At 37.5% G+C, this 26,583-nt stretch overlaps 1 long non-coding RNA gene across 2 annotated transcripts in view; it reads right to left on the bottom strand.

Moving 5' to 3' along the window:
* The window catches only part of LOC123821291, a 49,487-nt gene extending 23,147 nt beyond the window's left edge, over positions 1-26,340 (bottom strand). For both annotated transcript variants that reach the window (XR_006786100.1, XR_006786099.1), the window contains exons 1-2: positions 26,257-26,340; positions 12,159-12,231 (exon numbers count right to left, since the gene is read on the bottom strand). This is a non-coding gene — a long non-coding RNA (uncharacterized LOC123821291). The remainder of the gene's footprint in view (positions 1-12,158; positions 12,232-26,256) is intronic.
* Between the last annotated feature and the right edge of the window lie 243 nt (positions 26,341-26,583).

Genomic DNA, 26,583 nt, shown 5'->3' with positions numbered 1-26,583 from the left:
GCAGAGGCTCATAGGAACCTAACCCTTTATTTCCCTTAAAAGCAATAGTTTTATATTCACTAATTTAATGTTTATGGCAATGCATAGACATAACTACCATGAATAATAGACCAAATGCATTTTTTATAAGACCTCTTAGGTGAGACTGGGGCTGTTGTTATTACAATTGTCTTTATGAATTTACAAATTGTGTTCACTGTACCCCAAAGCCCTTGTGTGCTATGTCATAATGCATTTCTTATATGAAAAAAATGCAATGTGTAAGCATTGTCTCAACTTTTTCTGGGTTGTCTGAGCATTTAGAAAATGCCAGTTAATGAAGACTATCATTTGATTAGAATAACTATCTTCTAAAAATTTTGATTGGGTTGTGTTTATGTAAGTCATACTAAGATATTATTGTCATATCATCTTGGCCTATTAAGGTTTCTAGCATATTTTTGTTAAATAGCATAAGATAAAATATTTGCTATATATAACTATGATGAACCTGACAGTATATATATGTATACATGCATATATACATTTGTGTTTCATATTTTTATTTACAGAAATGTATATATGCATATAATATATGACTATTGCATATGTAGTACAATTACCTCAGATAATTTTGAAGATAATTATGCATTCATTATAGAAGTAATCTAAAGAAAACAACTATTTCAATGCTGTTAACATAACTGATACCCAGAATTGAGTTAAAAATGTAGCAAATAAAAAATAATGCACTTATGGTATTTTTTAACATCAGAAGCTTACAAGTACACCTAATTAAAATAACTTCATTTGCAAGATAAAAATATATTATTGTTTCAAGTCTCTGAGCCAAGTTCTAAGAGAATTATGAACTTTTCAAAGTCTCGCCGGCTTTTGGTTGAGCATTCTTGTGCACTTGGAGTTGATATTGACATCAATAGTCAGGAAGATAGATATAACATTAAATGCTAAAATAAACAAATACATACATAATAGTAAAACTGCATTTAATCTGAATATACATGGAAACAAAAACCCATTGAGGAGCATAACAGGAAAGGTCATCAGTTAGAACAGATAGCATAAAAAGTAGGCTATGGCAAGTCTAGAAGTTCTTTCAGGTAAAGCTCAGATTGAGGGGGCCGTCTTTGACCAGGGCCAAGGCGAGGCACGGAGTGTTAGTAGTGGCAATATGAATAGAGTTTTAATCTTGACTAGCTGGAGAGTTCATGCCTGCATACACTGTTTTCCTTTGAGGGGGACCCTTACTTATTTGAGAAAGTCTTGCCTAGGATTCTTACTGTAATTTTTATCCATAGTTGGCCACTTAGGAAGCAACAGAGCTTAAGAGGCAGCATTTGTTGTTCCAGAAAGGTTTCTGGGTACTTATAGTACCATCAGAACTGTCATAAAAACCAAGAGCACTGATTTAAATTCTTCAGTGTGTTACTTAATTACCTTTTTAATTAGGATAAAATGTCTTTTCACCCTCTCCTATTTGAATACCGCCATTCCTGCTTTCGGGGCCAAGTTATAAATACACTGCAATGAATAGCTCTCACTCCCTCCCCTTTCTTTCCCCACTGAGCCAGCTGTTCCTGTGTGTTCAACTGTCAGTATCAGTGCTGCAGAGACGCTCCAAATGCTCCCTAGTAACTCAGGGAATCGGTGCTGCTCATCGCTGAGGCTGACAGCTGAACACAGCTCAGGGGAACTGCATGTGCAAGAAGAGCAGAAAGCAGAAGAGAGACTGATTCTTTGAGATGCAAGGATAAAATGCCTATAAAAATAGCCATGATCCTGCTGGGTGGGTGGTGAAGGTGAGGGCTAGGAAACGTGTTAGTCAAAGTGGGAAAGGAGCTAAAACTCGAATTCAAAAGTCTAAGGAAACATAATTTACAACACCTTATTTATTTTCACAAAAACATGTAATTCAGGTGGAGAGAATTGGAAGAAATCTCTTTTGTCTTCTGGGACAGAACTCCCGGAACTGAGAGACACAGATGACTGAAGTGGAGGACCATGTGCCCAGCCCTGCCACACAAAGCTGTTTCCTTTAAGAAAGAGATGATCTCTCTGAGCTCTTTGCATAGTCTCTATGAGAGGTTCTAGGATTATAAAACATTCTAACAAGAAGAATCCTGAGATACAACTTTTAAAATTACTTTTAATTATGTAAAACTTATGTTACATAAAATTTACCATCTTAAATGTTTTAAGTATACAGTTCAGCGCATTAAGTACATTGCATAATTGTGCCGCCACCATTACCACTTATCTCCAGAATTCTTTTCATCTTGTGAAACTAAAACTCTGAACCCGTTAAACAATAATGCTCCATCCTTTCCTACCTCCAGTACCTGTTAACCACCATTTTACTCTCTGTCTCCATGAATTTGACCACTCTAGGTACCTCATATAACTGTGATCAAATGGTGTTTTCCTTCTTGCTACTGGCTTATTTTACTTAGCATAATGCCCTTAAGGTTCATCTACACCACAGCATGTGTCAGAACGCCCTCCTTTAAGAGACTGATTGGATTATCTAGTCATCTATGTGGACACTTGGGTTGCTTTTTTTCTTTAGGCTATTTTGAATAATGTTGCTATGAATGTGGCTGTACACATTTATTTTTGAGATCCTGTTTTCAATTCTTTTGAATATATACTCCAAAGTGGTATTGTTAGATTATATGATAATTCTAGCTTTAATGTTTTGAGGACCCCCCATATTGTTTTTCACAGTGGCTATACCATTTTACATTTCCATTACTCATGCAAAAAGATTCCAAAACTTCTTTACATGCTTGCCACTACTTGTTCTATCCTTCCTGGTTTATTTGATAGTAACCAAACTAATGGGCGTACAGTTCCTCATATACAATTTATCTAGCTTCTTTATTTTGCAGATGGAAAATGGTGGGCCAGACAATTTGTTTCTATTTAGTTAAATAGCAAGTGCTAAACTAAGAACCTAGGTCTCTTGGTCAATAACTTGAATTCAGGCGTCCAAAGTGTTTTGTTTTATATTTTGTTTTATAAATGGCAGTCAACAACAATGCATCTAACCAGACTACAGTCATCCCTTAATTTACATGGTAAAATGAGGGACAATATATCTGCACATATATAGACATTTTGAGACCATGGTTCTGGAGCACTGAATATCCAACCTGAATAGGAGAATGGGGGGCACATGAAAGAATATGTCAAAAGGAGCTACGATTTCAACACAAGCCAATAGACAATGTTTCCAGTGCATACTCATAAAAGCTGAGAACCTGTAGAGCAATGAAGGGAGAAACATCAACAAAATCTTATAGCAATTCTATATTTCAGGTAAAACCTGGTAATATAGTCTACCCTGTAGAAAATTATTGTAATACTGGATAATAAATTATGAGAAATCAAGTGACCAGAAAAATGTGTATGGTAAAGTTATCAGATTGTTATTGTTGTTCTTATTAATGTGTATCTATAGGAAAAGGTATTGTATAAATACTAAAATGTTATCTTCAAATTTTGAGATTCATTTGTTCAACCAATATTAATCAAATACCTACTACAAGAGAGGAATCAAGGACATAGCCCAGAATAAGATAAATAAGGCTTTGGCTTTCTTGGAGTGTTTTTTCTAATAGGAGATGAATTAACCACGTTTATGCAGTTCTAGGAAAAGAACATTTAAGGCAGAAGGAACAAGAAGCACAAAGTCCTAGAAAATGGTAAAAACTGGAACAGAGTAGGTCGGTGAGGTGGAAGGTTATGTCCCAAGATGTGATAAGAAGTTCAGTTTGCCTGTAAAAGTGAGATGTTAAGCCAGAGAGACATGGAGTAATTTCTTTTTTTTACTTAGTATTTTTCCAAATATGTCAATATAAAGATACATATCATCTTTATTATTAGATAAGAAATATTTTAAAATACAAAGAAAAAATACTTTCTTCATTAACATGTGTTTTAAATAAAATTTAAAATGAGGGGAAAGTAAATCATTAAAAAGCAAGGTTACTACTGTAGTTATTGAATTTAGCTATGGCCCTAACTTGAAAGTCATTACTCCACAGGTTCTCAGCACTTATAAACTTGCCCCTTGTGGCAGAGATGATGGAGAGGAGATTGGACAACTCCTGAAGGATTATTGGGAAACGTGGCAGGAGTTAGTAACGTCACTATCTCTTGGGTAGATCTGATCTATAAAGGTAAAACCGAGCACTGCACTCAGTCACAAAATGTGAATGCACTGGGTAATTTTTTGGTGGCATGAGCTTTTAAGAAAATATTATGTTTTCTACTTACCAAAAAAGAAACATTTTTGAGTCAGGAAAATAATGAAAACAAAGAAAGGGGCAACATGTAACATAAAGGATAGGAATTCAAAGAATTCACAATAATAAGTTCAATGAATTCAAATAAGACTAGTCCTTGTTCAGGCCCAAATTGTACAATGAGTGCCCATGTAACTGATGGCTGTATAAACTTAAACAGAGACCCCAAACTTGATCTCAGATCTTTTTTGCTGTAACAGAATTCTGTGATGTTTAAGAATTATACTTCACTGACTCTTAGACTCATTGGTAAAGCCATCACACGATCACCTCTAAAATGAGTCCTGCAAGACTGAGAGAGGGACAAGGCAAGTGGGATTGTACAGCAATTTCAACATGGAACTTCCTCTCATGAGTTCATTTTCTTTTTGTTTTATGTGTTTGATTATTTTGCTTGTGTGTTTTCTCATAATTTTTCAAATGAGATAATAAGGTAAAGAGTTAAAATGTAAGCAATATGCATCAGAAAATTTGTAAAACATTTCTGTCAGAGTAGACTCCACTATATGTAGAGAATGCTGGAGTACTATTGGCCTCAGTAATAAATTATTGAAATAGTTTTTCTTTGAAGGGAAATAATAGAGTATTAAATCAATACAAAGGTGTGAAAATGAACTATGGCTCAAGCTGAGTTTGTGGGGTTGTTTGAAAAGGTATTATGATATTGGATCGATTTAAAATATAAATATGAGTTCCCATATATTCTTAAAATCATTCCTAAATTGACATTCAGTGAAAATGAAAAGCTTATATCTGGATAAGTAAAGAAATATGACTACCTTTTAAAAGATATGATCAGTCATTAAAGCTTAATTTTTAAATCAATTATGGGAATAAATAGAACTCTTTAAGTAATCAACAATTCATGATCAAAAATTATTTTCCAACACCCTATTCTCTCCTTATTCAAAGAAATCACAAATCCTATCAAGTCTGCATTTTTAAGTGTCTGGTTTCATTACTTCTGCTTTATCTACCATACTATTGTCCCATCAATGCATAAGTCATATTTCTGAGATATTATACAAATCTGACTATGCTATCTATCTATTCAAAGTCCTTCAACTTCCAGTCCTTCTAAGAAAAGAAAAAAAAGAGAGAAATAAATCTTGACCTTGATATATAGAATAAAACCTGCTATGACCTAGCTCTTGCCTCTCTATTCTCATGTTTTGCCATTCTCCTCTCACACATCCACATTCCAGGAACATGGAAATAATTAACAATTATTTTGTTGAGTACCTTATATGTACTAGGCTGGGAATGCTGTAGTTCTTGCCCTCAAATGCATTATTCCACAGGACATAAGAAAGGTAGTAAATAAATCATAGCTTCCTATTCTCAGAAGAGCTACACAGCAAAAATAAGTGGCAATACAATACATAAGAAATAGTCAGTGGGGGAAGAAACTCCTTTGACTACAAGGTCATGGCAGGTCTCTTGGAAATGAGTAACATTTGAGCTGAGACAGGCAGTTAAAGAAGAATCAGCCATTTGAAGCACAGAGGATAAATCATTTCACATAAGAGAACAAGAAAAGCCAAGGCCCAAAGGAAAGGAAGGAGGTGACCAGAGGAAGTTGAACAAGGTGCCTCATGGTAGATGCTATTAGAGACACAGGTAGTCTCCAGGTCATAGAAGAGTTTTTAGGCCACAATGAAGAATTGGGATTTAATACTAAGTGTGGATGAATTTAAGCAAGGAGTAACATGAGCTAACTTTTTCAAAGCTCACTGTAACCACAGTGTGGAGAATGCACTGGCTCCAGAATGGTAGCAGAAACACCAGCCTCTGCTGTACTGCCATGTTCATACAGTACGAAGAATATTTGCAACCAAGAGACTTTGGTTTTAAGTCCCAAATTATTCTCTTATCAAAGAGTTGACTTGGAACTGCAAGCCTGGAAGAGAGAGTATCCAAGGAAAGCAGTTCCAGCATCTCCTACAAAAAGGGTGCTGTACCTTGGCACTTCCTGGAGGATAGCAGCCATGGACAGCCCATTCCACCTCTGCCAGGTACCACGGCTTATGGCTTTGCATGTCATAAACCTCTCATCCAGCAATTTTCTTCATGGGTCAGTGTAGAAGATAACAGTGGTAGTAATACATAAGTAATAGTAACCATAATTAACCAATTGCTGCCCACAGATTGTTCATGATGGACACCTTATCACCTCAAATGCTCTCATCAACTCTGCAAGGTTAATAGTTTTCCTTATTTTAGAAATAATAAACTTAGAGTGTCTGAGATGTTGAATCTCATGGCAGAGGAAACATTCAAGCAGCAGTCTTGCCTGACTTTCAAGTCTACTTACTTTTCATTACACTGTGTCAAAGAGAAAAGGTTTTGAAGAGAGTTCATTTTGTATTTTTCTAGACGATAAGATAATTAAACTAGCACTTTAAAAACAAAACCTCATCCACCATGACTAAGCCCCCCCCAAAAAAAGTGAGTACAGTTTTGGAAAGAAGCACAGAAAAATAATTAATAAGAAACTTGAAAAATGAAAATGAAATATTCTCTAACATTAAAAAGCAAAGAAAGGGAGCTCGAAAAGTGGTGTGTCCTAATTCAAATCTCCCAGGGTGGCAGCACCAGCTGGCAAGAAAGTGCCTGTTAAAGTAGGTGAGTGTCACGCTTCCTTCTCTGCACGGAGGCAGCGCCTGTCAGTGCAGTTAGAATGACTGCTAAGTGGGCCTCAAGCAAGACAAGAAGAATGAGGACCAAATCCCTTACTGTGCAAAGCCAAAGGACAGCTAATGTTCTCAAATGGCTTCAGAACTTGTCGTGGCACTTCCGGTCTTGAGAGCAGTCTTGATAAAGTGGACAGGAAGGCTGTGTGACCTGAGGAGAGGTGCTGATGACTTCCATCACCTCTGACTTCACTTAGCACCTAAAGAGTGTGCAGCATAATTCTGGTGCTGGAGATGGAAGCCTGTGAGTGAGGTACCAGTTCTACTAATAGCCCATTGGTACTTGTAATGTATCTAATTCTATCCTTAGCTTCCACCTTTTATATTTAATTACGGAAGAAACAGAGCAGGAGAGTCAAATGTCATGGCAGATATTTCTTCTGCTGAGTGCTAATGGCTGCCCTGGCAGAGGAAAAGCAGGAAGGGCATCATCATAGATAGATAACTGGTGCACAGGTTATCTTGTTTGGCAGGGAAAGTTTTAATCAGTGGAATGGGCATGGGCTTTGGAGTCAGGTATAACTAGATTTCAATGCAGAGTTCCCAGCTATTCTGTGACCTTAGGCAGGTTAATTGAGTTATAGTGAACCACAGCACCAATGTTTATAAAATGGGGATAATAAACAACTTATAACTTATGTGAAAACATGCCTCACATAAAGGTGGTGCACAATAAATATTTGTGTTTTTTCCTCTTATTGTAGTTTCTGGTAGCAAAAAGAGTTTAGCCATGAAAAACTGCTTAAACACAGCATGTTGGAAAAAAAAACACTAAGAAGATATGTTTCCTTCACCAATACATTTAACATCTCTGAGTCTTAGTTTCAACATCTCCCAAAAGCAATTGTGGAACAAAAGATAAGAATAATTACAATTCTCCTAATCTTTATTCAGAGACCTTTACTCAAAGAGTTTGAGAAAAAAAACATTAAAAAAGTCAGGTATTTTGATTGTTATAACATAATCATATTTCTTATTGGGCCTCATCAATACCAAATATGAACACTATAGATAAGAAATATTTGAAAAGCAGTGTAATTCCTTTGGAAGTTGCTCCTTTCTGAAATGTATGATGATTTCGATGTTTCCTTAGATTGTTTTCTTGTGAGAATTGTTTTATATTGATACGTACCTATCAAATTCTTAGCTATTAGTACTAAAATGTGTTTTCTCTCTGGGATATAAATAATGTTCAAAGGCCAATCATTCTATACAAATGTCACCATCCTCAAGATTGATTTAGCATTTCTCCACCTTGAACAGATTCTTGCATCAGTATTACTTGGAGACACCAAGCACATCAGATATAATAGTGTAATACTTACAAAATCAATAAATAGTGGTCTTATGAGTCTCGTTATGTCTATTTTATTGATTGAGTTTTTATTATATCTGTAATTACAGTTCAAAAATACAATTTGATGATCTTAAAAAAAGTATTAACTCTTAAATCTCCTAACTATAGGGCCTTGACTCTCTCTTTTTTTTTTCTATTATGCTACAGTTTAAGTTGTTTCACACCCAGACAAACAACAAGACTCACTAAGTAAGCTCTGTCTGAGGTTCAGGGACTGGAATAGAGGTTCTTAACTGTAATAGTCCAATAGGTCCACCTATACTCACAGACTCCTTTAACTCAGACATTTATGCAGATAAATAATTTGTTGAGCTTGATTCCTCTTATAGTATCTAATCAGAATCATACTTGTATATAATAAACCCTATGTAGTGGGTGGTGTTTTTTGATTGTCTTTAGTTTCTTTTCACCAACAAATTGGTAATACCAGTGACATGACTAAAGAAATGGTTGTGGTTCAATTTTACTCCTTTTCTGGTTCTTCCACTTCCTATTCCTTCTACAAAAAAAATGACTACTAAGAGTACCTTTTCTGTGCTCCAATGTTCTTATTATCACTTCCTGTGATGAATAGGATTCATTTAAAAATGCCTTAGGGCAGGTCATATGTGTGACAGCTACTTTAGAGGTGGTCAGTTGTCCTAATCATACATTCACTCCAAGGAGCAGTGACTATCTAATTAGAAAGGACACTACCAAATGCCATTTTTGTTGATCAAACACAGTCGAGTATTATCAGTTTCCTAAGGTTCAAATTAATATAATCACTTCAGCAATTCATGAGTCTATCAACATAGGAGCCCTATCTATTTAGTTTAACTCATTTTTGAAGATGTGGGTTTTTTGGGGTTTTTTTGTACATTATTGACTTGACATGTATGTTAACATATTTTGGAAATCATCTTTCTTTGAAAAAATAATGTTTTTTTGATATGTGGATTGGCTTGATTATTTCAGAGACAAGCTCTACTTCCTTATAAACAGGGTATAAAACTATAACAAGCCTTTTAGGTCATAACCTTAAGTTTTATGCCTTAATAGTTTTGTGTTCAGCCACTGGTCCATAGAATATTGTTATATCCATTAGTGACCCTCACATGCAAAGCATGATAGCAGGATCTGCAAATATGGGAGACTGAAGTTTCATTCATTTGTTAGAGTAAGTTGTTTGAAATACTTTGCATTTGCTTGATAAGAAATGATTGTTTAATATCTATCTGAGTATAATTTTACCTGATACTCATTTTCATTGTTGCTTGATTGGGAAATATGGGAAGTGGTAACTACATAACTAAAATAGCCTAATAGCTGCGTATAACTAAGTTTTCTTAGGTCATTTTGTGGCACAATATCTTAATATTCAATATGTGTCCTTGATCAATGTATAGTCACTGTGAGGTAATTACTCATTGGTCTCTATGGGAGACTGTCCTTCCTGCCATGAGCACTGCACTGTGCTGAGTGGCTCAGCGATGTCATAGTTCAATGACTCTAAACCAAATGCTCTGTGTTAAAACCACATGGATTGTAGCAGCTCTCACTGGGATAAGCATGCTGTTTGAGAAGAATTAAACCCTATCAGCTGAGTCGCTTCTTGCTCAGGGTTAGAACTTCAAATGGACACTGTCTAATCAATTTGAACAGTGATGGGATGGGATGGGAACCATGACCCAACTATACTCCCTGCCCCAAAGTGTGGGTCATTACTGCTTTATGGTTCCATGTCCAGTGTCATGGGGGAAAGATAGTGCGTCTGTTCTCTAAATTCTGTTTTACAAATTAAGTGGAAATGATGTATCATATGCTGTTATATCTAAATATAACATATCATCACCTATTAATTTTGGAACACACAAGTCAGAATTCAGGTTCCCTGGACATCAGATTCTGAGACACTGAAGTTTATATCGACTGGTCATTAGTTGTGAGTTACTCTCATAAAAGCACCATAATGTTAAGCAAGGCAGCTTCTTTCTGACAAGAACAGCTCCTGGAGAGGGACCAAGCTGTGAGCTGTCAGCCTTTTGGGAGCCTAAAGATTAAGTACCTCAGTCCTGAGGAGAGTCAGGTTGGTATACTACAGTACCCCCCTAAATTGACTTCTTGTTTTTGACAATTCCCAATGAGTATTAAGTCCTCTTTCTCTTTCTAAGGGTGCCCCCCTTATCTGCTCTTGACTCAATCTCAATTTTACCCTGGATTTCTCCAGTGCTAGCTTAATTATCTGAATTCCCCCATCTCTCCTCATAAATATCATGAACCCTGAGGGGACAATAATCATCAAGAGAATATTAGAGTCTCCCTTTCCTGTTGAACATCAACCCAAACTGCTTCCACAACTAATACAGAGACAAACCACCACTAAAAAGGAAAATTGGAAAAAAAAATGGTTTATAAGAATCTCTGCCTCCTTGAGTGTGAAGATAGAAACAAACAAACAATAAATAGAAAGAAGAAAGATAATTCAGACATGGAACCAAGTGCCCTAAGGAGTAGGAGAGGCTGAGAAAGAGAGAACAGACTAAGTAAATATTTTCCATGATTTAGTAAATGAAAAAATGACTGGATGACTAAGAAGAAGTGATCAAAGATGAGTTCACAACCAGGAGATTAGAACTGTACCAAAGTGAAGAAAGGAAACTATGGTGGGAAAAGAAATTCAAGAAAATGTTAAATTATTTTGAAAAACTATTTCTCAGAAAGCAGAGAGTGAGAAAGAAAGAACTGGACTGATCACAGGGCAAGTGGAGTGACTTTTGTTACACATAGGACACATGTGTTATCAGACAGTGTTCACCTTGGACACTGTCTGTCCTCAGTGTTCCTCAGGTTTATGCGACTCCACATTAATGCAACTCACGGTCTAAGACAGCAAAAGAGTGATTAGGGAAGAACTAATACCATCAGCAAAAATGTAATACTTTAAAAAGCATATTTTTTCCCAGAATTTCTAGATAACATTTCTAATTTTGACCTTCTACTTAAATCACTTGCAGGAGTGTCTTACCAATTCTCGACTAATCAGTTCTCCTTTCATTCAAATTGTGATTGGAATGCAACTTCCACCACATAGTCTTCCCTTATAAGAATATTTGCAGTTCTATCTAATCTGAACATTCAAATCTATTGTTGCTCTGACTTATCCCTGCCCAGATGTCACGTGTCCTGAATGTTATTTGTTGAATTATACATTCATGCTTGTGGAGAAACCTACTCCCAGTTTTCCTCATCCAACTCACCAATCCCAGAACTTGGCAGGTAGCTTTGATGTCAGTGCACTATTGCAGAATAAAAAAGTGGTAGTAATGACATAGTTTGTCACTCAAAATGACATCTATTTTAAATGTCCTATGGCAATATTTCACAGAGTACACACTTCAGAAAAGTCAGAAATCCGTAAGCAGCTATTAGTCATCTCTCAGATTTCTTTATTATGGAATTCACTCATATCAATATTTGTTTTTTATTAAAAATTTCGTTTTTAAAAGATTTTATTTATTTTTTAGACAGAGGGGAAGGGAAGGAGAAAGAAAGAGAAAAAAACATCAGTGTGTGGTTGCCTCTTTCACACCCTCTACTGGGGACCTGGCCTACAACCCAGGCTTGTGCCCTGACTGGGCATGGGACCAGTGACCTTTTGGTCTTCAGGCTGGCACTCAATCCACTAAGCCACACCAGCCAGGGATCATATCTATATTTGTATCTGCCAATATTAATATCTATAACTATCCCTAGTTCTATAATATGCACATCTATATCCACAAATAGAGAAATAAAGGTGTAAAAAGGATCAGGACTTACCCATCATCTTTAAATACAAGAGAGCAATGATCTTCACAGACTATCTCAATGCAGAAGAAAGTCCCCATAAGGTCTGTAAACAGAATGACAGTGCAGTGATATTTTATTCCAAGATATCAGTGTTTATTTTTAAACAAAAAGGAAAGCTCCCAAGACCCATTAGTTTTCTCTTAAACACAGGCAAACTTCACCTACAGCCTTTGGAAGCTGTGATAATATTCATAGTACTCTAGATCATTTCAAAAAGAATAAAATATAATTAGGGGCTTCTCTTACAAAAACAGATTTTGCAGAATCCTTTGGACAGGCAGCTTTGGAAATTCTCTCAGGGGAAGTGAATTTAAGTGGAGCTGTAGTTGAGTTCAGTTTGAAATCCCCTCTCAATTACCATCAATGCAGCTGAATCAGGAGCTACACCAAAATTCCTGAGATAGCTTTATAAAAATCTAAAATGAAGAAAACGTTATTGCAGATGGAGGTGAAAGAAACCTTGATACAAGAGGGACAAAAACCCTGGAGGGAGGGAGCTGAGGGCAGGAAATAATGATGCGTAAACTTGAAATATGCAAAGCAGAATATGCGTTTGTGATCCTTGTTCTTTTTTCTCTTTCCATGATTCAGGCCTGCAAATATTTGATCTGATATATAGTAATTTTAACAGATATGTAACAAATAACCCAGGTGATTATCATAATATAGGAAAGAGACAGTCCTATGTAATATGTTTGGGAGTCACTCCTTTGTGTATGATTAGAAAACTCCCAAAAACATAGTGCAGACAGCATGCAGAGGAAGAGTTTCTGTCATATCTTATTGCTTCAGCATGAGTCTGGTGACCACTATATCAGCGTTTCATGGCTCAAAACAATACGGCATGTTTTTAAGACACAAACATTATTCATCAGTACTTCTTTACTAAGGGTAGATAGATCATTGCTTGGGGTTTGAGTTTTCAGTAAGAAGCATTTTTACTAATTAAAATTTGAAATTAAGTTTCAGAGCTGATTGCTGCATTATTGCAATTGCAGGAAAACAGCTTGCTTGGAGATAATAATGCAATCTGATATTTATAAAATGCTACTGAAATTTAATAGGCAAAATGGAGTAATTAGAAGTGGAGCTGTTCATCTCTTACTTACCTTCGTGCCTTAGCTGAGATCCAAAATCCCAGCCATACAAAAAAAATCAACCAATTTCTGAAAGCTCCTAAGTGCTATTGTGAGGGGGTTTTAAAATAGCACTAGGACTGCCTGTGGGAACATTATTAAAGTTGCCCAGAATGTGCATCTTGATGCATTATTTCTGGGGTGATAGCTCTGCTCTGCAGAACACATTCGGGCTCACGCACACACGTCAGCACCACAGCAGTGTTCTTGCTGCTGACCTGCAGGGCCATGGGGCATATCTGTATTGTGTCTACACAGTGGGGACCTCAGTCTGTTGGATAATAAAACCAGACTTGTCTGATTACAGAAAGATTTTTGAGGATACTTGAACAAGTATATAAAAACAAAAATAATAACCACAACAAAAATTTGGTCTGTATTTTATAAGTTGACCAAACTAATAGGTGTCAGATTTGTGACAGTAAATGTAACATTTATATTTTGATTCTCAAATGTTCTATCACAATATAGAACCCATTTTCTCTGAGTCCGTGGTAGTTAGTACACTAAATACTGTGAATATAGAGATGGAAGAGATCAGGGTTCCAAGAATCACATGAATGTTTACAAACACACAAAATTTATGAAGATAAGAATTGGATGGAGTTAAGATTTTAGTGTATTTGGGACTTTAGTGTGAGCCTTGTCTAAGGCAGAGACCTGGTTCTGCTGGTTACAGTTGTGTAACCTTGGGCAGACTACAGCATCACCGTACACCTCAGTTTCTTGGTGTGTCAAATGGAATTCACATTAAAACCTGCCTCGCTGGGTGCTTTTGAGATGTAAGTGATGTAATCATGTAATTAATTCAATGTAACACCATGCTGATAATAAGTACTCAATTAGTGTTAGCTAAAAGATATTTTAACCAAACACTTAAAAAAAACAGGCTTTAGATTTGAACTTCCAAATATGCAACAATCATAAAGGTCCTAGTCGAAGTGAAAGATACAGAGAGAAATGATGGTTAATGTATGTTTCCCTGGAACCTTTAAGTTCCACTTACTAGAGCTGTTCAAGGACATAATAACGGGCCACAAACACACTGCCTTTCAATAACATGAAGGTGAGCTGCACGCAGAAGGAGGGCAGCAGGACTACAAAGGTGCAGTGAAGCACAATGGGAGGAGACATAAAATAGCTGTTGATCACTGGAAAGTAGTAACAGCAAACAGGCAGTGCTGGCAGGGACCAGGCAGAGAAGAGGTGGCTCAGAGGAAGGGCAACAACTGAGCTTCCCATGAGGCAGATTCACTGAGCTTCTAACAGCAGGCAGCTGGGCAAGTCAACCAAAGGATCCCTCCTTGATCTCTGGCCTGGGGTACTGCGCAGGTCAGCTGGCCTTGTTTCTCCCTGCAGTTGGTCTACAGAGCCAGACAACAACTTCTAGAAACAGCCTGGGAGAATGGAAAGAGCAGAAGCTGGGTGTTTTTTTTTTTTTTTTCATCGCTCCACCACCTACCAACTCCATGCACTTGGGCAAGCCACTTGACCTCTGTATTTTGTACGGTCTATAAAATGAGATGATATTGTCAACCCAATCAGCAATCAATACATGTTAGTAGTATCCTTCTCTGATTTCCTTCCCACATCCCCATAATTTAACCTTTGACTTGTTTATTTGTACGCCTTTACTTTAGTGCAGGATCTAGTGCTTAAAGCATCCGTTGCTTCTTTGGCATGGGTACCGAGCAGATTTCCCTTCTCTGTAACAATGGAAAATCATCACCACCCATCATCCCTCCGCAATCATTTCAGCTGCTGCAGAAATTGTTCCCATTCTTTATCTTGGGATTACTTTTGTTCTGGGAAGCTCTCTAGAGCTTCAAAATACTTGGTGCATTTGACAAATTTTGTTTTCAGTCCAGATCCCAGATGCAGACATTTTATTTTTATTTTTATTTTTTTAAATCCTTGGTGACCAAACTTCAAGTCTTTTAAAATCTCAAGGAAAGCCTGCTGTCATTGGTTTTGCCCTTATCCAAATCTGCATGTACTTCCTGACCACAAATTAGGTCACAGATAAGTTTGGAGCTGCCAATCAGCTTTGGATTCATCAAGCATTTTAAACTGCTGGTGCTCGGTACAATCACCAGTGTGAGTCACAGATAACGGTGTCATTTGCATAGTTACAATCAGTTAGTGATAGAATGCCTGAGAGGCAGAGGGGATGTGTGGCAAATGCAAAGTCACTTTCAGATTTGCATTCATTTCGGTTGTAAATGGAGAACAGAGGCTTGACTGAAAGGGGCATCGCCTCCTATTCAGCTTGATTCTGCAGAGCCTGTGCTTATGGAGCATTTCAACTCTTTGAAAGTGCTTTATGATCTTCCTATGAGCCATTCTTCTCAACAATGTATGACATACCTAGTAGGCATTATTATCCATAATTTAGTGAAAGGGAAGTAAATCAAAAACAGGTTGAATGGCTTGTTCAACACCGCAGGAAGTCGCAGCACAGGCAGAGGAAGAACCCACAGCTTTGTACCAGCTCCCCATCTGTTGTTAAGCCCTATTAGCCACGTTTCTTACCTGTACCTAGTAATTAGCCAAACTAAGTGATGCCACAAAAGGACATTGCATTCATCTTTTTTAGCATTTCCTCTCTTTTGAACTTACTCATTTGACTTGCAAAACATTGTCAAAATACCCATCCCCCCCCCAAAATACCTACAAAAACTAAAAAAAGAAAGCCAGCTGGAGTTCATTTGTTCTGAGGATGCAGAGCACAAGGAGTTAATATTTCTAAAAGCTCTGGCTGGTGCTGTGAGAGAGACTGGTAAACCTGGAGAGAATTGTGTTCCACTTAAATGACAAGTACCAGGATCTGATTGATATTCTCTGCAAAGTTTTCCCCAGTTACATAGTTTTTCCTTGGCACCTATGATTTATGGAATATCCTTGTATTAATTAGGCATATGCTAGTATTTTGGAGGGAGAGGTAATAAGACAATTCTGTAGCACTTCATTGTATAATATATACAGCTTATTGAAAAGACATGATTTTAGAAACTGGAAAAAAAGGTTAAATACCTTCTTCAGGTACTACAATGGAAAATGTTGTCATGAATAGCTAGCAACCCCCTAAATAGAAAATAATTTTGAAAAAGACTAAGTAACTTCTTGAGTAGGAGGAGAAAAAAAGTTGAACACCGCAGCAATCCCTGACTCAGCAAACAAAAGCAGTTGATAAATGCACCTGCTACCCTGTCTAGAGCTGATGTAGCCTTTTCAGGGTGGCCTTATCAAGTTACGATCTTGTTGGAGAGTAATGAACATGAGGAAAGACGCTGCTCCTCAATTGCTCATCATTAGAGCTCTGTACACGGCTGGAGGGGGAGCAGGGACTGGGATAAATCAGTGCTTTGAACCTCCTGATAATTGGTGCTCAAATCTCAGAATCTGGATATTATTCTTGACTAGAGTATCTGCCACATAGCTGTTGAAGACAAAGCGGTGCAGGCTTTCATCCTGTCAAAGGGGATTAGCAGAACTGGACTACGCATGAGACTGGCCCAGTGTGTCACGCTACGTAGCCTCTTAGTGCCTCAGTTTCTCCCACAGGGAATGAGAATGACAGTCACTTCTGGTAAGTTAGTGCATACTAGTGGAGAGTTTACTTTTAATTAAAGTGCCACATAAATGTAAAAGCAAAACCACATTTTTGCAGAAATTTAACAACATGAGTGAAACTTTCTATGAATAACTACTCATATGTAAACTCTAGGCACTTTACAAAGGATATTTCTGAACATCACAGGGACTCTATAGAGCAGGTGGATCAGAATGACTTGCCTAGGTAGCTAAAGAGGTGACTGGAGAGGTCTCTAACTCTGGAGCCAGATGACATAACCCCAGATGCCTTTGGACAATTTATAGGAAATCTTAAAATGAGCCTCTCTTTCTGTTATCTATAATCTCCTAGTTTTCCTCAACCCTCAATCCACTCATTAATAAAGCAACCTCCAGGGATACTGATCTTTCTTCCATTTGCCTTTTTTTTTTTTGTCAGAATCAAGTGTGACATCTGGAGCATCCTGAGCCATTCCACCACAGGCTGACAGACACCTTGCTGTAAGTAGGAGGGCGTTCTCTCCTCCCTCTCCACTCCATCAACTACAGATTCTTTACTTCTGCTGTAGTTTTAGGGAGGGAATACTTCTAAGAGCCTGGAGACAGAGGCTTGATATGAATTTAGTGTTATATTAGATAGTTCCAGATATTTTACTATTTTAGAGTAGTTCACTCAATGGTTTGTGGAAGGACAAAAGTATAGGACCAGTTTTTTTTTTTTAGTGTTTCTGAGATGGTACAAAAACATGAGTGGCAATGATTACTCAGCCTGGCTTAGTAAAGGGCCTGCTGATGAGGTTCAGTCCACAGGGGTTTAAATCATTTTCTAGGCTGTGAGCAGTGGGGGTATGATTATACCAGAGTGGTCACTTTGTCCATCCCACATACATCTTTATCTAGTTGCTTAAAAGGAAATCCTTAAATTTCTTTGTCCCTATCTTGTACATATTCATCCTGTATGAGATGGATAGAATGCTCTGCACATGAATAACTAGTTTTTACTAAATGTATCCAAGACATACAAATATATACAATATATTTCCCAAAATAAGGAATCTAGACTGCACTGTAACAAGGTGATTAAGAGTCTAAGCTCTGCAGGCAGTTACCAAACTCCTTAGCTGTGAGGTTTGGGGAAATTTCCTTCATTTCTTTTTTTTTTCTTTTGAAGACTTTGTTTATTTTTAGAGAGACGGGAGGGAGGGAAGCAGGAGGGGATAGAAACATTGATGTGTGAGAGAAATATTGCTCAATTGGTTGTGTCATAATGGAGGGCCTGGCCCACAACCCAGGCAATGTGCCCTGACTGGGTATCGAACCAGCAACCTTTTGATTAGTGGGGGACACCAAACCCACTGAGCCATACCAGTCAGGGCTCCTTCATTTCTTTTGAACTGTTGGCTTCCTTCTATATAAAACAAAAATTTAAAAAAAAACATATAATAAGGTTGTTTTGAAGATTAAATATGATAATGTATATTAAGAGTAGAGCCCAGCTCCCAACACATACTAAACACTTGGTAATTGTTTTTATAGATACATCTGTCCAAGTTCATACAAAGGGCACACAAGAGAGAAGCAGTGAGATGGGATGGGTTCTTCCTATGTGAGACATTTACTCCTTTAGATATTACTGTTCTCATCTTATCCATGAGGGAAATGCATAGATAGATTAAAGTGGCTTTCCCAAGCTCTCAGGACTAGTTATTGATCAAGCTGGAATTAATTCAGGATTCTAATCTCAGCTTGTTTATACATGTAGGATCTTTAAATTGCCGTGCTTGGGCTTTCACAACATAGCCCTTTCTCTGCTATAGGATAATCAGCATGAACAAAAAGCGAAGGGAAAAAAAAAGGCTTCATGAAAACTGCTTTCAACTACATCCAACTTCCTCTTTCCACAAATGCCCAGGGGGTATAATACCCAGGGGTATCTGACCCTTTGGTATCTCTGGGCCACACTGGAAGAAAAAGAGTTGTCGTCGGCTACCCATTAAATATTTTGCAACATGTAATCACCAAAAAAATCTCACAATGTTTTTAAGTAAATTTACAATTTTGTGTTGGGCCACATGCATAGCTATCCTGGGCCACGTATGTGGGTTGGACACTCCTTAAACATTTATCCCCCAGTTACCTTGGATGAAGGATATGCAAGGCTATACTTCCTTCCACTGATCTTTACTCCGGGAAAGTTACCATTTCCACAGTTCTAAGTGGATAATATTTTCAGGGAGCATTCTACCCTCTAAGAATCTGTAATTTAAAAAAAAAAGATTCTTGAAGACCCACAGGTATAACATCAAAACAAAACAACAACAACAAAAAAAGGTCGACAATGGCAGATGAGATGAGACAAGGAGAAACTGGGATATGAAAAGGTAACATTTGGTTGTAACTGAGGAACTCTCCTGAGACGCTCATGCTCCTCCCTGTTCAGGAACCCTCCTGCTCCACACAATGCTTCATTTTTCATAGTTATTTGCCTTCTTTTGTTTCTGTTTTCCCACTGAATGTGATTATAATCACATACAAAATTTCCCCCTGACTGGTCCTTTAAAATATGGACTCAATAAATAATTTTGATGTTTTAACCAATAAGTATGCATAATTCTGATTTGACCTCATAAAATTTTGTGATATTTAGTAAAAATATATTCCATTGTATAAATGAAAATTAGCACCAATCTTCAAAAGATCCTTTTTATATGTAAAAATTAAATAAACATAAAATGGCATTTGATAAATATTTTAACTTAATAATAAGCAATATAGTTCACATAAAACCCGTAATACATTTTATTTTTAATTATTTTTTAATTATTTTTATTGCTGTTTAATTACATTTGTCCCCATTTTTCCTCAGTTGTTCTCCCCTGCCCTGCCCATCCTCTACTCTCATAAGAACCTTCCAAATCTGAGTATAAAGTTAACTCAGAAATAGATAATTCCCATTCTAATGGGTGAGATGCCCTGTACATCAGGATGTGTAGTTAAGTCTTATTTCTACCACTTTCTACCTGTGTGAACTTGGACAAGTTTGTAAATATCTGTGCTTCATCATCTCATGTGAATACAAAACTAAGGGTAATTTCTACTTTCTGGAGTTGAAGTACTAAATGGGATAATTCATGCAAGATGCTTTAAAAACGTCTCTTTGATACAGGTTTTGCTATCATTATTAACATTACTACAGTTAGGAACATCTCAAGGTAACTAAATCTGTACAAGTAGAAGGCAATTTTAATAGTTTTTGTTTACAACATTTTCAAAATAGTTATAATAAAATGGTATGTATTAGCTAACTGGACTTTTAATATATGCTTTACTAAAAAATCTTGTTTACAAAGAATAGAAACCTATTCAATATAGCTTTAATAAAAGGGATTGTAATTACCACAGCTATCTAAGCTCAAGACACACAATCTGTCTGGGCCAAAGTCTTACCAAATACCAATCTTTCAACACCCAATAGTCAATGTCATTTTGGCTTCTCCTTGCATCTGTTTCATTCTGTGCTATCTCTCAACCAGCTCCCTTCTCTCACCAATAATCCAATATTCCCACCACTTTTGAGTCCTTACTGGGGATTTCAAATCCAAATATCACCTGATATCTCAATATTCATATTATCAAAAAAGGTTCTGGTTGGGTTTGAGTCATCTAATAGATTGTGATCCATCTGTGTCTAATCAGCCAAAGCCTGGGTATAGCACGGGTGCACAGAGGCTGTGGGGATGCCAAGTAGTAGAACTTTTAAATCAGAAATGAATAAAATCAAAAATGTTTTTAAACACAAGGATTATGTATTGAAGTTATTTTCATATCCAGTTATTTTTTTCATTTACATTTGTTATTTTCACATAAATCTTGTTTTTATGCATTTTAAATTTCTATAGAATGTGTAGTAGCTCTGGCTTCCTTTTTTATATAGATCTGTATCATTGTTATTGACTTTACCTAATGAAATATTGGCTTCCCAGTGTCATCGGTATTGATTTTGATGAGGGTGAAAGTGACTGTTAACTCTGAAAATCATCTGTAAATATTTAGTCATTCCCATTGATACTACAAGAAATAGATCAAGTGTTTATTTCCTTTGCTACAATAAGAATACTTGACTGTAAATGGAAGAAATCTGTATTTCCATGGTAAGAAATAACACAAAGCAAATCAAAACACACATACACAGAAACCCTGGATCTATGTAAAAAGCTTCTTAGATTTCAATAAAACAATAAGGACATAAAAATTCTGAAAATAAAACTTTGTTTTAATGTATTCTTTTACCTCACTGTGAACAATAGACATTTAAAATTATCTGTGAGAAGCAGCAGTCAACATTAGAGATGCTTGTCAATATTTCCAGGACTCCTTTCTGGGGACACAATAGAATTAACCTTCAGACCTATATAATCGGGCATGGACATGTGCTTTTCTTTTCTTGCTTAAATATTAGCAGAAGTGAAATATTTTAGTCTGACATGTTTAATCATGAGTGTCAAATCTCTAGCTCTTTCTTGCCTTTTGAGGTCAATTGTAGAAGAGTCCTCATAATAAAATTTGAAGAAGCCCACGTCTCCTACTGAGGGTGGCTGCCCTGGACTCAGATGGCTTTGGGTGATTGAAAACTCTGCTTCATTTTGTTAAACCACTCAGGTTAGAGGGGTTGTTTGTTACCACAGCTTAACCAAACCTATGTTCATTCTCTCACTAAAAGCAAAGGTTTGAAAAAACATACCCACAGACTTTCTTTACATCAAAATGTGGCCAATTTTGTCCATTTAAGTGGTTAGAAATGTGAGACAACAAGAATTAATGTCATAAAGTTTAGCCGACATTTTATCTCCTCTAAATTAACCTTTACTCAAGGTCATGAATGAGTGAAATAAACAATCATCATTAAACTCTCTTAGCCCATAATTTCTATCAAACAAAAGAAAATGGCATAAAAGAACTTCAGTGATATAAAGTCATTCAATATTACACTTTAATCTTAAAGGATATATGGAGAAAAAGAATTGAAAGGAAATGTATGTATATAAAAAGTTCTATTAGAGTGGGAGAAAAATGTTATTTTAGTCATTATTCCAGCTAATATATTTTTACAGTTTGGCCTCCCTTCCTTCCTTCCCTCCCTCCCTTCCTCCCTCCCTCCCTTCCTTCCTTCCTTCCTTCCTTCCTTCCTTCTTTCCTCCCTCCCTTCCTTCCTTCCTTTTTCTTGGCTTAAAACAACACACATTTAATAGCTCACAATTTCTGTGGGTCAGTGGTCAGGGCCGAGCCTAGCTGGATCCTCTGCTTTAGAGTCACAAAAAAGTTCAAGCACAATGTCAGAAAGGAACATGCTTCCATGTGAGACACAACTGGGGAATGATTTGCTTCTAACCTTGTGTGGTTGTCAGCAGCATTCAATTTTTTTTATCAATGTTTTATTGTTTATGCTCTTATAGTTCTCTCAATTTTTCCCTCTTTGCAGCATTCAATTTCTTATGGGCTATTGTACTGAGACCCTTAGCTTCTTGCCAGCTATTGGCCAAAGGCCACCCTCAGTTCCTAGAGTCCTCCCTCAATTCTTCCTGGGATATGTTCTGTTAATATCTAGAGATTTCTATGAACTGTATCAAATGAGCTCATTTGCCTTCCAAACTTCTGGTTGGGTTTGACCAATGGGAAGAACCAGCATAAAATGCAGCCAAGGAGGACATTGAGTTGGTATTTACATGAGCTTGGCTCCCTCCCTGGCGGGGCTTGAGTTGGCTAATTTTTTCTAACAAAGATCATTGCATTGTTTTACTCCAGCTGCTTTCAGCTCCAGTTATTATTTCTGGAACCTCACAATTGCTTCCTTCCCTCACCATTCAGACAAATGGTAGTGAGGGCATCCCCAGTTTTTTGGTGGGAGGCTTCACCATCTTTGTCAGTTTCAATTAAATTGCTCACACTTTGAAAGATATTTCCTTAAACTCTCCCTATTTCTCTCATTTGATGGTGCCATTTATTTGTCTAATACCCTGATATAATGTCCTTTCTCCAAAAAAAAAAAGTTTAACCTACTACTCAGTAACATCAATAGCTTTTTTCTCCCTACCATTGTTTATTTTGGCAAAATATACACAACATAAAATTTACTGTCTTAACTATTTTAAAGTGCATTAACTCCATTCATATTGTTGTAAAAAACTACTATCCATTTCTAGAACTTTTTATCCTGCAAAGCTGGAACCCTATACCCATTAAAAAATAACTTCTATTTGTCCATGCAGCAGCCCCTGACAACAACCATGTCACTTCCTGACAACAATTCATGTCACTGAATTAACAATTATAAATACTTCACATAATTAGAATCATGCAGTACTTCTCGTTTGTGGCTTATTTCACCTAGCATAATGTCCATATTTTATCATGTGTTTTCCCTTCATAAGGCTAAATAATATTCTATTTCATATATATATACCACATTTTTGCCTATTTATTTGTCTATGAACAACTTGGATTAGGTCCACATTTTAGTTACCATGAATAATGCTGCTATGAGCCTAGCTGAATAAATATCTCTTTGAGATCCTGCTGTCAATTCCTTTGAGTATATACCTAGAAGTGGAATTGCTGGGTTATATGGTAATTTCATTTTTAATGTTTTGAGTTACCACCATACTGTTTTACACAGTGTATGTTCCATTTTATATCTCCATCAATAATGCACAGGGTTCAAATTTTCCACATCCTCACCAGCATCTGATTTTTTATATTTTTAAAAAGTAATTTTTACTTTTAACAAACTTGCCATACAACAGTATATTAGTTTTAGGTATACAATATAATGATATCTATATAACTTAAGTGATCATCCTAATAAGTCTAGTACCCATTTGACACCTTACATAATTATTACAATATTATTGACTATATTTCCTCTGCTATATTTTATATCCCTTGTTTTCATAACTGCCAATTGGCATGTTTTAATCCCTTCCTCTTTCAACCAGTCCCTCCAATACCCTTCCTATTTCTCAATCATCAAAATGTTCTCTGTATTTGAGTTTGTTTCTGTTTTTTTTTATTTTTTTAGATACTACATATAAGTGAAATAATATGGTTTTTGAGCTATTTCAGTTAGCATAATACCCTCTTGGTCCATCAATGCTGTTGCAAGTAACAAGATTTCATTGCTTTTTATGGTTGAGTAATGTTTTACTGTACATGTGTACCACTTTTTCTATCATTGTATTTTCAACCTATTTGTGTCTTTGAATCTAAGGTGAACTTCTCTGTAGACAACTTAATTTACACTGTGTTCTTTTCTTTATTCTTTCAATCTATTTCTTTTCGTTGAAAAAATTAATTTACACACATTTAAAGTAATTTCTGATAAAAATACTTGCTTGTGTCATTGTCCTGTTTGTTTTCTATATGCTTTATAACATTTTTATTCTCATTTACAATTTTATTGCTTCATGCTCATTTGATTTTTTTTGTAACAACACACTTAAACGTTTCTTGCATTTTCTTTGCATGTATGTTTTAGCTGTGTCCTCTGTGGTTACCATGGGAATTACATTTAAATTCTTAAAGTTATAACATTATACTTTCAGTTTCTAAGATGGCTGCAGAGTAGCTGGAAGCTCTGTCTACTTGCTTCCCGCCTGACAGGTCTTGCAGCTAAACCAGATAGCAATCAACTGGAAAATCCAGCTGAGTCTGAGTGTGAAATTGTGTGAGTGAGCATGTGTGCGGATGAGTGTGCAGTGAGTGTGTGCTAATGTGCAAGTGCCTGTCCATCTGCAGGACACTCAGGGGCAGCCGGCCCAGGTTCTTCTCGTGGAGTCCCTGCCACCACTGTCACCCAGCCTGACATTTCTGGCTTCTCAGATTTGGAGCAAGAGCCATTTTGTGGAATTTACAATATCCTCCTCAGGAAGAAGCCACTGGATCGGCCATGCCTTGGTGCCTGGACTTGACTTTGTGGCCTTAGTGCTGGGCCACATACCCACCACTGATGAGAGCCAGGACCCAGGGGCTGTTCTACTTGCCAGGGGCTATCACCTCTCTGGTCCCAGGTGGCACTGGAACTACAAACCAGACAGAGTCTGGCTGAGGAGGCTGCCAGTCAGCTCAAGAACCAGGAGTGCTGGGAGTGGAGAGAAGCAGCCGGGGTGGCGCTGCCTGCAGAGACAGTAGCAGGAGCACAGCAGTGGGAGGCCAAGGCTGAGACTCACTGGAGGGAGCAGCACAGGTGCCCTACCACCATCAGGTTCTATAGTGTTTGTGTGGGACTATTTCCTTCCTTCACCCACCCCATCAGGAAATTCTGAGACTTAAAAGAAGATAATGCATACAAGACATAATTAATTTGATTCGGGGGAGAGGTGGAGGCATGTCCATGTGAGAGAGAAGCCTTGATGGATGGGCTCTTGTACGTGCCCTGACTGGGGATCTAATCCATACCTAGAAGTCTTCTCAAGGCAAAGGTGGTTGTGGTGGGGTCAAGCCCCTTAGTCAGTCAGATAGGGAAAAGTTACCAACAATGTATGGGCCAATACAAATCAGAATCCAAATACAACAGAAGAGTCCACATAACCCACACAACAAAGTCCTAGAGCATACAGATCCAGACATGAGAAATCTGCACTGTGGGAGCTGTCTGCACTGGGGAGAGATGAAAACCACTAGATACAAACTCACCATCTTGTTTATTCCTTAAAGGGACAGAGCACAGGTTTTGTGTTTGCAGCTACCCACCTTGGGCCCTGGCTAAGGGATGGTGGCACAGACTGGGATTGCGCAAGGAGAATCTGGAGTGGGAGGTACTGGGGTGTCTTGTGGGATCAGCTGTGGGACTTTTGGGGACTGTATACCTGAGCTCCACAGCAACCAACTTTCTTGAGAAGAGCTAACCCCTCCGAGGAGAAAAATCAATTACCTTATTTTGTGGGATACTGCTCCCCTGACCTTCTGGAAATCTCTTGCCACAACTTCTGAAATCTTGTTTGCTCCACTCAGAAACATTTTTTGCTCTTTTTTCCAGTTTTGCTCTGTCTTGGTATTCCATTTTATTTGTTTGTTTTCTTCTTTTCCCCTATCCCACATCTTAACCCTTGTTGAGGAGACAGCAACATAAAGAGACTCAGGAGTCATCAAAACCTAGTGGTAAGGCACAGCCAAATCATACACTATCCTGGGAAACAGACTGGTGCTTTTTCCTCACAGGCGGCCCACAGAAACACCCTCCTGGCATCAGGCAGACACAAAATCTGGGCTCTGGAACACTACTAGTGGTCTTGCCCTGCCCAGTACAGGGAAATAATCCCAGACAAACTCATATATGTGACTCAGGGGAGAGAGAACACACTCACCATTTTCCCTGAAGTCTGAAAGGCACCTGCCATGGGAGATCCAGGAATCACAGTCCCCTATTTCTGCCAGAAGCCCTCTCAGAAACAGTCAGGTCTGTGACTAGTCTAAGATTGACAGCAGGCCAGCAGGCAGAGACAGGCAGAGAAAGATCCTGTGGTGACTTAGGACATTTGCTGACACACCCTTGGATCCAGTACAAATAAAAGTCAGCTTTGCAAAGCAGCTTGGCCTACCCTGGGAGCAGCCAGACCCAGAGGAATCAACCATAAACTGTGGATTGCCCATAGCTTTGAAAATTCAGCTGAGGGCCAGAAGTGGACAGCACC

The sequence above is a fragment of the Phyllostomus hastatus genome, unplaced genomic scaffold (genome assembly GCF_019186645.2).
Source record: "Phyllostomus hastatus isolate PE091 unplaced genomic scaffold, TTU_PhHast_1.1 phas_contig_40, whole genome shotgun sequence".
In the NCBI taxonomy this organism is placed as follows: domain Eukaryota; kingdom Metazoa; phylum Chordata; class Mammalia; order Chiroptera; family Phyllostomidae; genus Phyllostomus; species Phyllostomus hastatus.
This window is presented reverse-complemented; position numbering and strand designations above follow the sequence as displayed.